The 13764-nt window shown below is 47.6% G+C and overlaps 1 protein-coding gene across 6 annotated transcripts in view; it reads right to left on the minus strand.

Moving 5' to 3' along the window:
* The window catches only part of LOC129851288 (gamma-adducin-like), a 154219-nt gene that overhangs the window by 70208 nt on the left and 70247 nt on the right, over positions 1–13764 (minus strand). For 3 of the 6 annotated variants that reach the window (XM_055917722.1, XM_055917727.1, XM_055917719.1), the window contains one exon: positions 664–796. The exons of 2 other annotated variants lie outside the window; for them this stretch is intronic. The gene's annotated coding sequence lies outside the window, so the exon portion shown is untranslated. The remainder of the gene's footprint in view (positions 1–663; positions 797–13764) is intronic. One more of the 6 variants, XM_055917723.1, reaches the window with a different exon arrangement.

Here is a 13764-nt window from a genome sequence, read left to right on the forward strand (position 1 = left end):
ACGGACGTTGAAGGGACACGGTCGCCCACAAGGTCAGTCATCTAGCTGAACAGCCCGCTGAGGGACTTCGATGGCGATGCCCCGTCAACAGCCATTGACTGTTACTTGGCAGCGTGTGTATGTATGTGTGTGTGTGTGTGTGTGTGTGTGTGTATGTAGTGAATAATTCAAATGAAATGGTTGTTAGTGATGAATCCTGGCATTGAGGAGACAGTTTTAAGGGTCAGTTTGGGTGCCAGGACTCTGACAGTTTGTAGTGAAAGCCTGGTCTGTATGAGCCCCAGGGAGTGATGCTGTGAAGTGGACACTAGACAGCTCCTACTGCACTATACACTACTGATGACTGGGACAATGTTGGTGTGATACAGCCGGCCCATCATGAGAGTCGGTCCAGGTCCAGTTTGGAGCTTTTAAACTCCTAAAGGCCAAATCAAACATAGCGTGAGCGAGCGTGTACACACTGGAATTAGAAAGCACGGTAGTGAATGAGACAGACAGAGTGTCAACGCTGTCAAAAGTATTACGTGCATCAAATTAGAAAACAAGTCTATTTTTCTCACATCTATGCGAAGCGATGCTCGTTGGCGTTTCGTTTGATTTGGCCTAAATAGTCCGGGTCAAGAGTCCGGTCTCTGTAAGAGCTTTATTGGTTAGTCAACTCACACTGAAGTGACGCTGCTGGTTGATAAGTCCTGATGTGTGATAGATTGGATGGATGGATGGATGTTCTCTCTCTCTCGACGGGTCCAGTGGTCAGTTCTAGAGGAGGGTTAAATTAACATCGTTGAGCAACAGCCTGAATGAGAGGAGAAATAAAGGAGAAGAAACTGATTGAGGAGGAATGGAGGAGAAAAGACACAGCTTCCTGTCAGGATGTGAGGCCCCGCTGGGGGACACGGGGCTCTGAGCCAAGAGTCACTTTTATACTGAGACGCAGTGTGTGTGTGTGTGTGTGTGTGTGTGTGTGTGTGTGTGTGTGTGTGTGTGTGTCCATCCTCAACAAAGTTAACAATTGTGCCCAGTGTTATTCTAACCATGCCTAATGTTTGTTCTCACAATAAACACTTAATCTGGGATAACCCAGAATCATAATGGTGTATTACAACACAGACAAGACTAAATATCGCTGCAGTTTTTGTTAGTAAAGCCTTGGTGGATTAACATAGGAATACCAATTAGCCTAATAACAGCGTCTAATTATCAGTCCATCTCCCTCTCATACCGAGCTAATAGAACAGGGATTTCTCTCTACAAGAGTTTTTTTTAAATTGGACCACCAAGGCTGAGCATGGGCCTAGCCCAGGGCTTCATGGTCTCTCTCTCTCCCCCTCTCTCACTCCCCCCCCTCTCTCTCCCCCTCTGAGAGAAGAAGTGGCGCAAAGACATCTTACTTTCAATGATACAAATTCCTTGTCTCTTCATGGCGTTTCAAAGCTGTGAATGACCACGCACACTCCCGGCGTCCCACAGTCCCCTGGCTTGTGTGTACGGCCATATAATCCACGGGGTCAAAGTGCCCCCTTCCAAGAAGCTGTTCCCTCACACACCGTATTCAGGAAGAGCATGAAGGACAAGCAGAGGCCAGTGGCGTGTTCTGTTAATTAACTCATTGTTCCTTAGATCTTTTATTTTCCTGAGTGGTACCCATAGAGTTAGATAGAGGACTCTAGTGCCTAAAAGCAATGACGCAATGTCCATCTAAGTCTATGTTCACTGTGTCATGTCACTCAGAGCCACTTTAAAGAGCAGAGCCTACGGTGTATTCATTAGTCGCACACCGTAACAAACTGTATCAAAACGCTTTGTAACTGAAACTTTACTTTAAACAAAAACGGGGGTAGGTCCCCTCACTGTTTGGTTCCTAGTGAATGCACCCCTGGCGATGGAAGACAGAACGAGACAAGAAGACCAGGCGTTGTGGCAGCAGAGGAATGTTTCAATAACCAACATGAGGGCTGTGGCATAGGTCTATGTGCCTGGAGCTGTGCTCAACGGGCATCACTTCCCATAGAGATAGGATTGTTTTTCAGAAACCGAGCCAATAGAGCTCAGTATCTGCTTATTGGACGTGGTGCCAGATTGCTGTAAGGCTCACAGTTGTCATGTACTCTGAAGAATGTGTCTGTAATGCTAAGTCATCCAACATGTGTGTGTGTGTCTATGTGTATATGTGTTTGTGAGTGAGTGAGTGAGTGAGTGAGTGAGTGAGTGAGTGATTGAGTGAGTGAGTGTGAGTGTATGTATATGTGTTTGTGAGTGTGTGTGTGTGTATGTGTATATGTGTTTGTGAGTGTGTGTGTGTATGTGTATATGTGTTTGTGAGTGTGTGTGTGTGTGTGTATATGTGTTTGTGAGTGTGTGTGTGTGTGTGTATGTGTATATGTGTTTGTGAGTGTGTGTGTGTGTGTGTGTCAGAAGGTCCCAGACAGTGATGGTATCCCTGCCTTGCAGTCAGTGTGACTGCGACACGCGCCATTGTCACAGAAAACAGCAGAGCACATACCAGAGAATATAATGACTATCCAATGACAGGTGCCTAAGGTCTACTGGAAAAATCTCCATCCCAGTGGGAATTATCTTCTCAGTGTCAAGGATTAGATTTCTTGATGCGCGACACACACACACACACACACACACACACACACACACACACACACACACACACACACACACACACACACACACACACACACACACACACACACACACACACACACACACACACACACACACACACACACACACACACACACACACACACACACACCACACACACAAAGATTAAGATGACTCTAGGATTGCTCATCTCCTGCAGGCGTATAGTTACGGAGCACTGCATAAATGTCACGACGCATGATAGCCAAGGCTGGTCCAGTCAACTCAACTCGCCCCTGGTTCGGGGATCAACTAGTTGGGTCTGAGGTGCAGAGAAGAATGAAGTCCCCTCCACATTGATCTAAGGTCAGTTTGGGGTTTACTTTCCCGTAATGGTTAAGGTTTAGGCGAGGAGTAAGTTGATCCTGAGGGCAACGTCTGTTCACATCTACTCAGAGGAGAAAGGAAATGGTAGAAGAGGGAGAGAGGGAGGAAGACGGAAGGGGGAGGAAAGAAGAAGAGGGAGAGAGGGACTGTAGGTTCGAGTTACATCTCAATTAGCCAGCGATTTGTAGCGCCAGGTGAACCAACAACTTGCCCCCCAGCTCTCTATTCCAGTGTCAGCTTCAATCAGTGTGATCAAACAGCGTAGCCGAGAACAGAAAGAGAGCAGAGAGAGAGGGGGAGAGAGAGAGAGCGAGAGAGCAAGACGGTGGAGGAGAGAAACAGAGGGGGAAAGAGAGAGAGGGAAAGAGAGCAAGAGAGAAAGAGGAGGGAGAGAGAAAGCACATAGTAGCAGAATACCTGACCACTGTGACTGACCCTAAATGTAAAAAATCCTTGACTATGTACAGACTTATCGATCGAGGCCACCGTAAGCAGACCTGGCTCTCAAGAGAAGACAGACTATGTGCCCACTGCCCACAAAACGAGGTAGAAACTGATCTACACTTCTTCCCCACAAATCACAGACCCACAAAGAATTAGAAAACAAATCAAACATTGATAAAGTCCTATATGTGTAAGGTGAAGTACTGCAGTGTGCAGTTACAGCAGCACGATGTGTGGACCGCTGTCATGAGAAAAGGGAAACCAGTGGAACACAAACATTGATAAAGTCCTATATGTGTAAGGTGAAGTACTGCAGTGTGCAGTTACAGCAGCACGATGTGTGGACCGCTGTCATGAGAAAAGGGAAACCAGTGGAGAACAAACAACATTGTAAATACAACCTGTTTATTTATTTCCCTTTTATACTTCAACTACTTGCACATTGTTACAACACTGTACATAGACCATAATATAACATTTCAAATGTCTATATTCTTTTCAAACTTTTGTGAGTGTAATGTTTACTGATGTTTCCACTGTATATTTCCCTTTTGTTTGTCTATTCCATTTGCTTTGACAACGTAAACATATGTTTCCCATACAAATAAAGCCCTTTGATTTGAATTGAATTGAGAGGAGATGGGTAAAGAGAAAGAAAGAGAGGACCGAAAGAGAGGAGAGAAAGCAGAGAGACACAGAGGGGGAACAGGAGAGTGTGAAAGAGAGATGGAGAAGGGAGAGATAGGAGAGAAAGGAGAAAGAGAGAGAGAACAGAACACAGCAGAGTCTAGGATCACGTCTGTCCATATTGTCCTATTCATTATGCTCTAAAAGGCTAAACTGATCCTAGATCAGCACTTTAGTGAGGACTCCCCTCTGTCCATATTGTTCTATTCATTATGCTCTAAAAGGCTAAACTGATCCTAGATCAGCACTTTAGTGAGGACTCAGGAGGAACCACTGTGAATAGCCAGAGACTCGGGAATCATCTGCTCCGTTTTTCAGCTGTGTAATTCAATACTTCAGTTATGCACAGACATTCCAGAACACCCATCTCTCTCTCTCTCTCTCTCTCTTCAACTGACAACACCCTCCATCCATCTCTCCCTCTGTCCATAGGATCTAGTTATCCATTATTAGTGGATATCTGATAAAACAGAGGGAAAGAAATGTGAAAAGAGCCACAGGAGTCCAGTGGAGAGAAGAAACAGAGCCCTTGGCCCAGCCATATGGTTTCAGCAGAACCCTTCACACCAGCGTCACCTCAGACAGTGTGTGTGTGTGTGTGTGTGTGTGTGTGTGTGTGTGTGTGTGTGTGTGTGTGTGTGCGCGCGCGCGTGTGTGTCAGTCATTACTCTCTGAGGGTGTAGAGATTCTTTGAAGGCGAGGCTGCGCCAGTAACTCAGCGCAGTGCCAGCAACTCAGTTTACAGGTGACTGCTGGGGAAACGAGAGAGAGAGAGAGAGAGAGAGAGAGAGAGAGAGAGAGAGAGCAATAAAAATACTTGAATTAGTTAAAGAACCCATTGCCCTTTATGGTTATGTGGTCTGGGGTCCGCGCACCATCCAAGAATTCACAAAATGGGACAAACACCAAATCGAGACTGCATGCAGAATTCTGCAAAAATATCCTCAGTGTACAATGTAAAACACCAAATAATGCATGCAGAGCAGAATTAGGCCGATACCCGCTAATTATCAAAATCCAGAAAAGAAACGTTAAATTCTACAACCACCTAAACGGAAGTGATTCCCAAACCTTCCATAACAAAGCCATCACCTACAGAGAGATGAACCTGGAGAAGAGTCCCCTAAGCAAGCTGGACCTGGTGCTCTGTTCACAAACACAAACAGATCCCACAGAGCCCAAGGACAGCAACACAATTAGACCCAACCAAATCATGAGAAACAAAAAGATAATTACTTGACACATTGGAAAAAAATTGAAAGAAACTGAGCAAACTAGAATGGTATTTGGCCCTAAACAGAGAGTACACAGCGGCAGAATACCTGACCACTGTGACTGACCCAAACTTAAGGAAAGCTTTGACTATGTACAGACTCAGTGAGCATAGCCTTGCTTTTGAGAAAGGCCGCTGGTGGCAGACCTGGCTCTCAAGAGAAGACAGGCTATGTGCACACTGCCCACAAAATGAGGTGGAAACTGAGCTGCACTTACTAACCTCCTGCCAAATGTATGACCATATTAGAGACACATATTTTCCTCAGATTACACAGAACCACAAAGAATTCGAAACAAATCAAATGTTGAAAAACTCCCATATCTACTGAAATATCACAGTGTGCCATCACAGAAGCAAGATTTGTGACCTGTTGCTACAAGAAAAGGGCAACCAGCGAAGAACAAACAATATTGTAAATACTAGGGATACACGATATATCGGTGAACATATCGGAATCAGACGATATTAGCTAAAAATGCCAACATCGGCATCGGCCTGATGTCTAGTTAACCGATGAGAAAGCTACCATTCATACCTATATAACATGACGTAATGACGCCATGTAAAATTTTGCGCTACACTTGCAACACAGCAACATAGCCCACAATGTCTGCTGGTGTGGATCGAGCAGTCAACAAGTTGAGCAGTCACTTGAAAGAGTAAGAACATTTCAGTGAGACAACTCAAAGGCGAAATCCATTAAAGCCAAGATATTGGAATTCATTGCCCTTGACAATCAACCGTTCTCTGTCGTGGGGGATGTTGGCTTTCGCAGACTGGTCGAGCACCGGTACACACTAACAAGTGCGCTATTTTCCAGATGTTGCCCTACCGGAGTTACACAGTAATAGTGTCACTGCTATTAGCTTCACGACATACATACTATGGAACGCCGTTTGGGTCTTTGCGTGTCAAATAAAGATACAGTAGCACTGTCAAAGCTGTACAAAAAAGTCTGCAAACAAGCAAACACCGGCCACGAACAATGTGTTTACAATACAGCGTTGGTAATAAAGCATTTTGTTCGACCTCAACTTCTGGGGTAGCTAGCTTTATCTTGGTACTTAGCTAGCACCAATACAACCAGCCTGAAAACAATGACCAGTAGAAACTGCAGTCATTTTCATTATTCTTAGCAATGATTTAGGAATCCTTGTGAGTAAGTATTAGCTAGGTTGCCACTTGTTGTTCGCTTATTGAAATTGAACTTCAGTTCATAAAAATAAATAGCTAGCCAGCTACTTAACCCTGTTGCCCAAAGCTAACGTTAAAAGCAGCCAGCTAGCTTCATCTGGCTAGTGAGGCTCGACCGGACCGGGTTATGTGTTGGGAAGCGTGCCAAATAGTGTTATTTGACGTGTATCTTTTTTTGACACGCAAAGACCCAAACAGCGTTCCATAGAAATCCTGGTTGAGAATGAAACGACTGAACAAATTAACAATGAAACAGCACAGCAAGTAAGTGAAATAAATTATTTTTGATTATGTTTTACTGGAAAATGGGGACATACGTAAATGAAAACAAAATAACTTTTTGGTCAGTGTGGTGTGTGTGTGTGTGTGTGTGTGTGTGTGTGTGTGTGTGTCTGTGTCTGTGTCTGTGTCTGTGTGTGTGTGTGTGTGTGTGTGTGTGTGTGTGTGTGTGTGTGTGTGTGTGTGTGTGTGTGTGTGTCTGTGTCTGTGTGTGTGTGTGTGTAACCTATATTTAACTAGGCAAGTCATTTACAATGACAGCCTGGAAGACGCTGGGCCAATTGTGCGCCGCCCTATGGGACTCCCAATCACGGCCGGATGTGATACAGCCTGGATTCGAACCAGGGACGGTAGTGACGCCTCTTGAACTAAGATGCAGTGCCTTAGACCGTTGCGTCCATGTGTGTGTTAACTATTTAACTGTACTAGAATGATTAAATGGCCGAAAAAAAATTCAATCTTGGTTATCAGTATAATTTTTTTGTCAAGGAAAATATTGGATATCGGTATAGGCCAAAAATGTAATATCGGTGCATCACTAGTAAATACAACCCATTTTATGTTTATTTATTTTCCCTTTTGTACTTTAATTATTTGCACATTGTTACAACACTGTATATAGACAATATGACATTTGAAATGTCTCTATTATTTTTGAACTTGTGTGAGTAATATTTACTTTTCACTTTTTGTTGTTTATTTCACTTTTGTTTATTATCTACTTTACTTGCTTTGGCAATGTTAACTTATGTTTTTCATGCCAATAATGCCCTTACATTGAGAGAGCGAGAGCGAGGTGAGGAGGTGCCAGCAATCATTCAGTTCCTTCCTCCCAAGGCCTATCATTCTAGAGAGCAGCAGCTCCTCCCTCCCAAGGCCTACCATTCTAGAGAGCGGCAGTTCCTCCCTCCCAAGGCCTATCATTCTAGAGAGTAGCAGTTCCTCCCCCCAAGGCCTATCATTCTAGAGAGTAGCAGCCACTCAGTACTACTGTACGTCACTGTATCAGGTCTCCGTGGTGATTCAAGACGTTTCTTTCATGTCCGAGCCACAACCCACGCTCCTCTCTGGTTTACAGATCACCACGCCCACCACCTCCACAGGAGGAATTATTGGGACACAGAGCTGGAGGAGGAATGGGATATTTCCACATTTTGGGGACCTGAACGTGGATTTATGGCCTCTGTGTCTGTGTGTGTGTCTGTGTGTCTGTGTGTGTGTGTGTGTGTGTGTGTGTGTGTGTGTGTGTGTGGTAGACCATGACGATGTATTGGATACAACACATTTACAGGAGGTGAAAATCAGATACTGAAGTTGAGGTCTCTTTATGGCTGGTCAGATACTGTTTTGCAGAGAAAGGGGATCAGCTTTGGTTGCTGAAGAAGCAGAAGAAGATTTCTCCCTTCAAGAAGATACTGTTACATCTAGTGCAGTGAAACACATGTATATAACAATCTGGAACTACTGAGGACTGAAAGTTGATCTTCTGGTCCATATGCCATGTCACTTACACACCATCTCCCCCCTCACCCATGTCTCTTTCCACCCCTCCCTCTCTTCATCTCTCCCTCTCTGTCCTCCAGTCCTCTGTGTCAATCCATCCATCTCTAATCCACTTCCCCGATCCCTCACTGAGCCCACAGCGTTCATTTGTCTGCCCCTTTGTATTGTTTTCAGGACAGGGGTGTCTGCACCCCCCACCCCACCACCACCACCTTCTCCAGACAGTGCAGCATTCGGGCATGGTCCCGCCCCCGCACGTGGAAAAATAAACAAGTGTCCACATCTTTGTGGTGTGTGTGTGTGTGTCAATGTGTTCGCCCTCTGGAATGTTAATGACTTCCATAACCATCTGTCTAGGGCTTTTACCTGCCAAAACTTGGAAAAAGCTTGGAAGCAGGACTTCCGATGACGCCGCCGCCGGCTCATTCGAGGCGATAATGAAGCTTGAATGGAAAGTTTCAAAAGCATCAAAAGACAGTCAAAGGGCCTGAATGAAAGGCGCTCTTCAAGCTCAGCAGCACCTAGGGAATGATTCCCTTGTGTTCCAAGAGCTGGAGCTAGCTGAGGAGAGGGACAGAGCTGGAGCTAGCTGAGGAGAGGGACAGAGCTGGAGCTAGCTGATTAGAGGGACAGAGCTGGAGCTAGCTGAGGAGAGGGACAGAGCTGGAGCTAGCTGAGGAGAGGGACAGAGCTGGAGCTAGCTGAGGAGAGGGACAGAGCTGGAGCTAGCTGAGGAGAGGGACAGAGCTGGAGCTAGCTGAGGAGAGGGACAGAGCTGGAGCTAGCTGAGGAGAGGGACAGAGCTGGAGCTAGCTGAGGAGAGGGACAGAGCTGGAGCTAGCTGAGGAGAGGGACAGAGCTGGAGCTAGCTGAGGAGAGGGACAGAGCTGGAGCTAGCTGAGGAAAGGGACAGAGCTGGAGCTAGCTGAGGAGAGGGACAGAGCTGGAGCTAGCTGAGGAGAGGGACAGAGCTGGAGCTAGCTGATTAGAGGGACAGAGCTGGAGCTAGCTGAGGAGAGGGACAGAGCTGGAGCTAGCTGAGGAGAGGGACAGAGCTGGAGCTAGCTGAGGAGAGGGACAGAGCTGGAGCTAGCTGAGGAGAGGGACAGAGCTGGAGCTAGCTGAGGAGAGGGACAGAGCTGGAGCTAGCTGAGGAGAGGGACAGAGCTGGAGCTAGCTGAGGAGAGGGACAGAGCTGGAGCTAGCTGATTAGAGGGACAGAGCTGGAGCTAGCTGAGGAGAGGGACAGAGCTGGAGCTAGCTGAGGAGAGGGACAGAGCTGGAGCTAGCTGAGGAGAGGGACAGAGCTGGAGCTAGCTGAGGAGAGGGACAGAGCTGGAGCTAGCTGAGGAGAGGGACAGAGCTGGAGCTAGCTGAGGAGAGGGACAGAGCTGGAGCTAGCTGAGGAGAGGGACAGAGCTGGAGCTAGCTGAGGAGAGGGACAGAGCTGGAGCTAGCTGAGGAAAGGGACAGAGCTGGAGCTAGCTGAGGAGAGGGACAGAGCTGGAGCTAGCTGAGGAGAGGGACAGAGCTGGAGCTAGCTGATTAGAGGGACAGAGCTGGAGCTAGCTGAGGAGAGGGACAGAGCTGGAGCTAGCTGAGGAGAGGGACAGAGCTGGAGCTAGCTGAGGAGAGGGACAGAGCTGGAGCTAGCTGAGGAGAGGGACAGAGCTGGAGCTAGCTGAGGAGAGGGACAGAGCTGGAGCTAGCTGAGGAGAGGGACAGAGCTGGAGCTAGCTGAGGAGAGGGACAGAGCTGGAGCTAGCTGAGGAGAGGGACAGAGCTGGAGCTAGCTGAGGAGAGGGACAGAGCTGGAGCTAGCTGAGGAGAGGGACAGAGCTGGAGCTAGCTGAGGAGAGGGACAGAGCTGGAGCTAGCTGAGGAGAGGGACAGAGCTGGAGCTAGCTGAGGAGAGGGACAGAGCTGGAGCTAGCTGAGGAGAGGGACAGAGCTGGAGCTAGCTGAGGAGGGGGACAGAGCTGGAGCTAGCTGAGGAGAGGGACACAGCTGGAGCTAGCTGAGGAGGGGGACAGAGATGGAGCTAGCTGAGGAGGGGGACAGAGATGGAGCTAGCTGAGGAGGGGGACAGAGATGGAGCTAGCTGAGGAGAGGGACAGAGCTGGAGCTAGCTGAGGAGAGGGACAGAGCTGGAGCTAGCTGAGGAGAGGGACAGAGCTGGAGCTAGCTGAGGAGAGGGACAGAGCTGGAGCTAGCTGAGGAGAGGGACAGAGATGGAGCTAGCTGAGGAGAGGGACAGAGCTGGAGCTAGCTGAGGAGAGGGACAGAGCTGGAGCTAGCTGAGGAGAGGGACAGAGCTGGAGCTAGCTGAGGAGAGGGACAGAGCTGGAGCTAGCTGAGGAGAGGGACAGAGCTGGAGCTAGCTGAGGAGAGGGACAGAGCTGGAGCTAGCTGAGGAGAGGGACAGAGCTGGAGCTAGCTGAGGAGAGGGACAGAGCTGGAGCTAGCTGAGGAGAGGGACAGACAGACAACAGGCTTGTTGTTTCACTGACAAACAGAGAACACACAGTCTTTTCATACAGGTTTGATGAATAACTGGTATCAGAAGTGCTTAGTAAGGAGATTCATTGTTCTAAGTCAACACACACAATCACCGTGCTGACAGGTCAACACAGAGGCCCACTAAATGACTAAACATCAGTAATGACCAGAAGAAGGAGTAAAAGAAGATGAGCGAGCCCCTTAAGATCTCTCTCTCTAACGCTGGGTGGTCTTTAGAGGGCTATGGGTTAGTGCTCCAGTCTTTAGAGGGGTTAGTGCTCTAGTCTTTAGAGGGCTATGGGTTAGTGCTCCAGTCTTTAGAGGGCTATGGGTTAGTGCTCTAGTCTTTAGAGGGCTATGGGTTAGTGCCCCAGTCTTTAGAGGGCTATGGGTTAGTGCTCCAGTCTTTAGAGGGGTTAGTGCTCTAGTCTTTAGAGGGGTTAGTGCTCCAGTCTTTAGAGGGCTATGGGTTAGTGCTCTAGTCTTTAGAGGGCTATGGGTTAGTGCTCTAGTCTTTAGAGGGGTTAGTGCTCTAGTCTTTAGAGGGCTATGGGTTAGTGCTCTAGTCTTTAGAGGGCTATGGGTTAGTGCTCTAGTCTTTAGAGGGCTATGGGTTAGTGCTCCAGTCTTTAGAGGGCTATGGGTTAGTGCACCAGTCTTTAGAGGGCTATGGGTTAGTGCTCCAGTCTTTAGAGGGCTATGGGTTAGTGCACCAGTCTTTAGAGGGCTATGGGTTAGTGCTCCAGTCTTTAGAGGACTATGGGTTAGTGCTCCAGTCTTTAGAGGGGTTAGTGCTCTAGTCTTTAGAGGGGTTAGTGCTCTAGTCTTTAGAGGGGTTAGTGCTCCAGTCTTTAGAGGGCTATGGGTTAGTGCTCTAGTCTTTAGAGGGCTATGGGTTAGTGCTCTAGTCTTTAGAGGGCTATGGGTTAGTGCTCTAGTCTTTAGAGGGCTATGGGTTAGTGCTCCAGTCTTTAGAGGGCTATGGGTTAGTGCTCCAGTCTTGAGGGCTATGGGTTAGTGCTCTAGTCTTTAGAGGGCTATGGGTTAGTGCCCCAGTCTTTAGAGGGCTATGGGTTAGTGCTCTTGTCTTTAGAGGGGTTAGTGCTCCAGTCTTTAGAGGGCTATGGGTTAGTGCCCCAGTCTTTAGAGGGCTATGGGTTAGTGCTCTAGTCTTTAGAGGGCTATGGGTTAGTGCTCTAGTCTTTAGAGGGCTATGGGTTAGTGCCCCAGTCTTTAGAGGGCTATGGGTTAGTGCTCTAGTCTTTAGAGGGCTATGGGTTAGTGCCCCAGTCTTTAGAGGGCTATGGGTTAGTGCTCTAGTCTTTAGAGGGCTATGGGTTAATGCTCTATTCTTTAGAGGGCTATGGGTTAGTGCCCCAGTCTTTAGAGGGCTATGGGTTAGTGCTCTAGTCTTTAGAGGGCTATGGGTTAATGCTCTATTCTTTAGAGGGCTATGGGTTAGTGCTCTAGTCTTTAGAGGGCTATGGGTTAGTGCTCTAGTCTTTAGAGGGCTATGGGTTAGTGCTCCAGTCTTTAGAGGGCTATGGGTTAGTGCTCTAGTCTTGAGGGCTATGGGTTAGTGCTCTAGTCTTTAGAGGGCTATGGGTTAGTGCTCTAGTCTTTAGAGGGCTATGGGTTAGTGCTCTAGTCTTTAGAGGGCTATGGGTTAGTGCCCCAGTCTTTAGAGGGCTATGGGTTAGTGCTCTAGTCTTTAGAGGGCTATGGGTTAATGCTCTATTCTTTAGAGGGCTATGGGTTAGTGCCCCAGTCTTTAGAGGGCTATGGGTTAGTGCTCTAGTCTTTAGAGGGCTATGGGTTAATGCTCTATTCTTTAGAGGGCTATGGGTTAGTGCTCTAGTCTTTAGAGGGCTATGGGTTAGTGCTCTAGTCTTTAGAGGGCTATGGGTTAGTGTTCCAGTCTTTAGAGGGCTATGGGTTAGTCCTCTAGTCTTTAGAGGGCTATGGGTTAGTGCTCTAGTCTTTAGAGGGCTATGGGTTAGTGCCCCAGTCTTTAGAGGGCTATGGGTTAGTGCTCTAGTCTTTAGAGGGCTATGGGTTAGTGCCTCAGTCTTTAGAGGGCTATGGGTTAGTGCTCTAGTCTTTAGAGGGCTATGGGTTAGTGCCCCAGTCTTTAGAGGGCTATGGGTTAGTGCTCCAGTCTTTAGAGGGCTAGGGGTTAGTGCTCCAGTCTTTAGAGAGCTATGGGTTAATGCTCTAGTCTTTAGAGGGCTATGGGTTAGTGCTCCAGTCTTGAGGGCTATGGGTTAGTGCTCCAGTCTTTAGAGGGCTATGGGTTAGTGCTCTAGTCTTTAGAGGGCTATGGGTTAGTGCCCCAGTCTTTAGAGGGCTATGGGTTAGTGCTCTAGTCTTTAGAGGGGTTAGTGCTCCAGTCTTTAGAGGGCTATGGGTTAGTGCCCCAGTCTTTAGAGGGCTATGGGTTAGTGCTCTAGTCTTTAGAGGGCTATGGGTTAGTGCTCTAGTCTTTAGAGGGCTATGGGTTAGTGCCCCAGTCTTTAGAGGGCTATGGGTTAGTGCTCTAGTCTTTAGAGGGCTATGGGTTAGTGCCCCAGTCTTTAGAGGGCTATGGGTTAGTGCTCTAGTCTTTAGAGGGCTATGGGTTAATGCTCTATTCTTTAGAGGGCTATGGGTTAGTGCCCCAGTCTTTAGAGGGCTATGGGTTAGTGCTCTAGTCTTTAGAGGGCTATGGGTTAATGCTCTATTCTTTAGAGGGCTATGGGTTAGTGCTCTAGTCTTTAGAGGGCTATGGGTTAGTGCTCTAGTCTTTAGAGGGCTATGGGTTAGTGCTCTAGTCTTTAGAGGGCTATGGGTTAGTGCTCTAGTCTTTAGAGGGGTTAGTGCTCCAGTCTTTAGAGGGCTATGGGTTAGTGCCCCAGTCTTTA

Source organism: Salvelinus fontinalis, chromosome 3, assembly GCF_029448725.1.
Source record: "Salvelinus fontinalis isolate EN_2023a chromosome 3, ASM2944872v1, whole genome shotgun sequence".
Lineage (NCBI taxonomy): Eukaryota > Metazoa > Chordata > Actinopteri > Salmoniformes > Salmonidae > Salvelinus > Salvelinus fontinalis.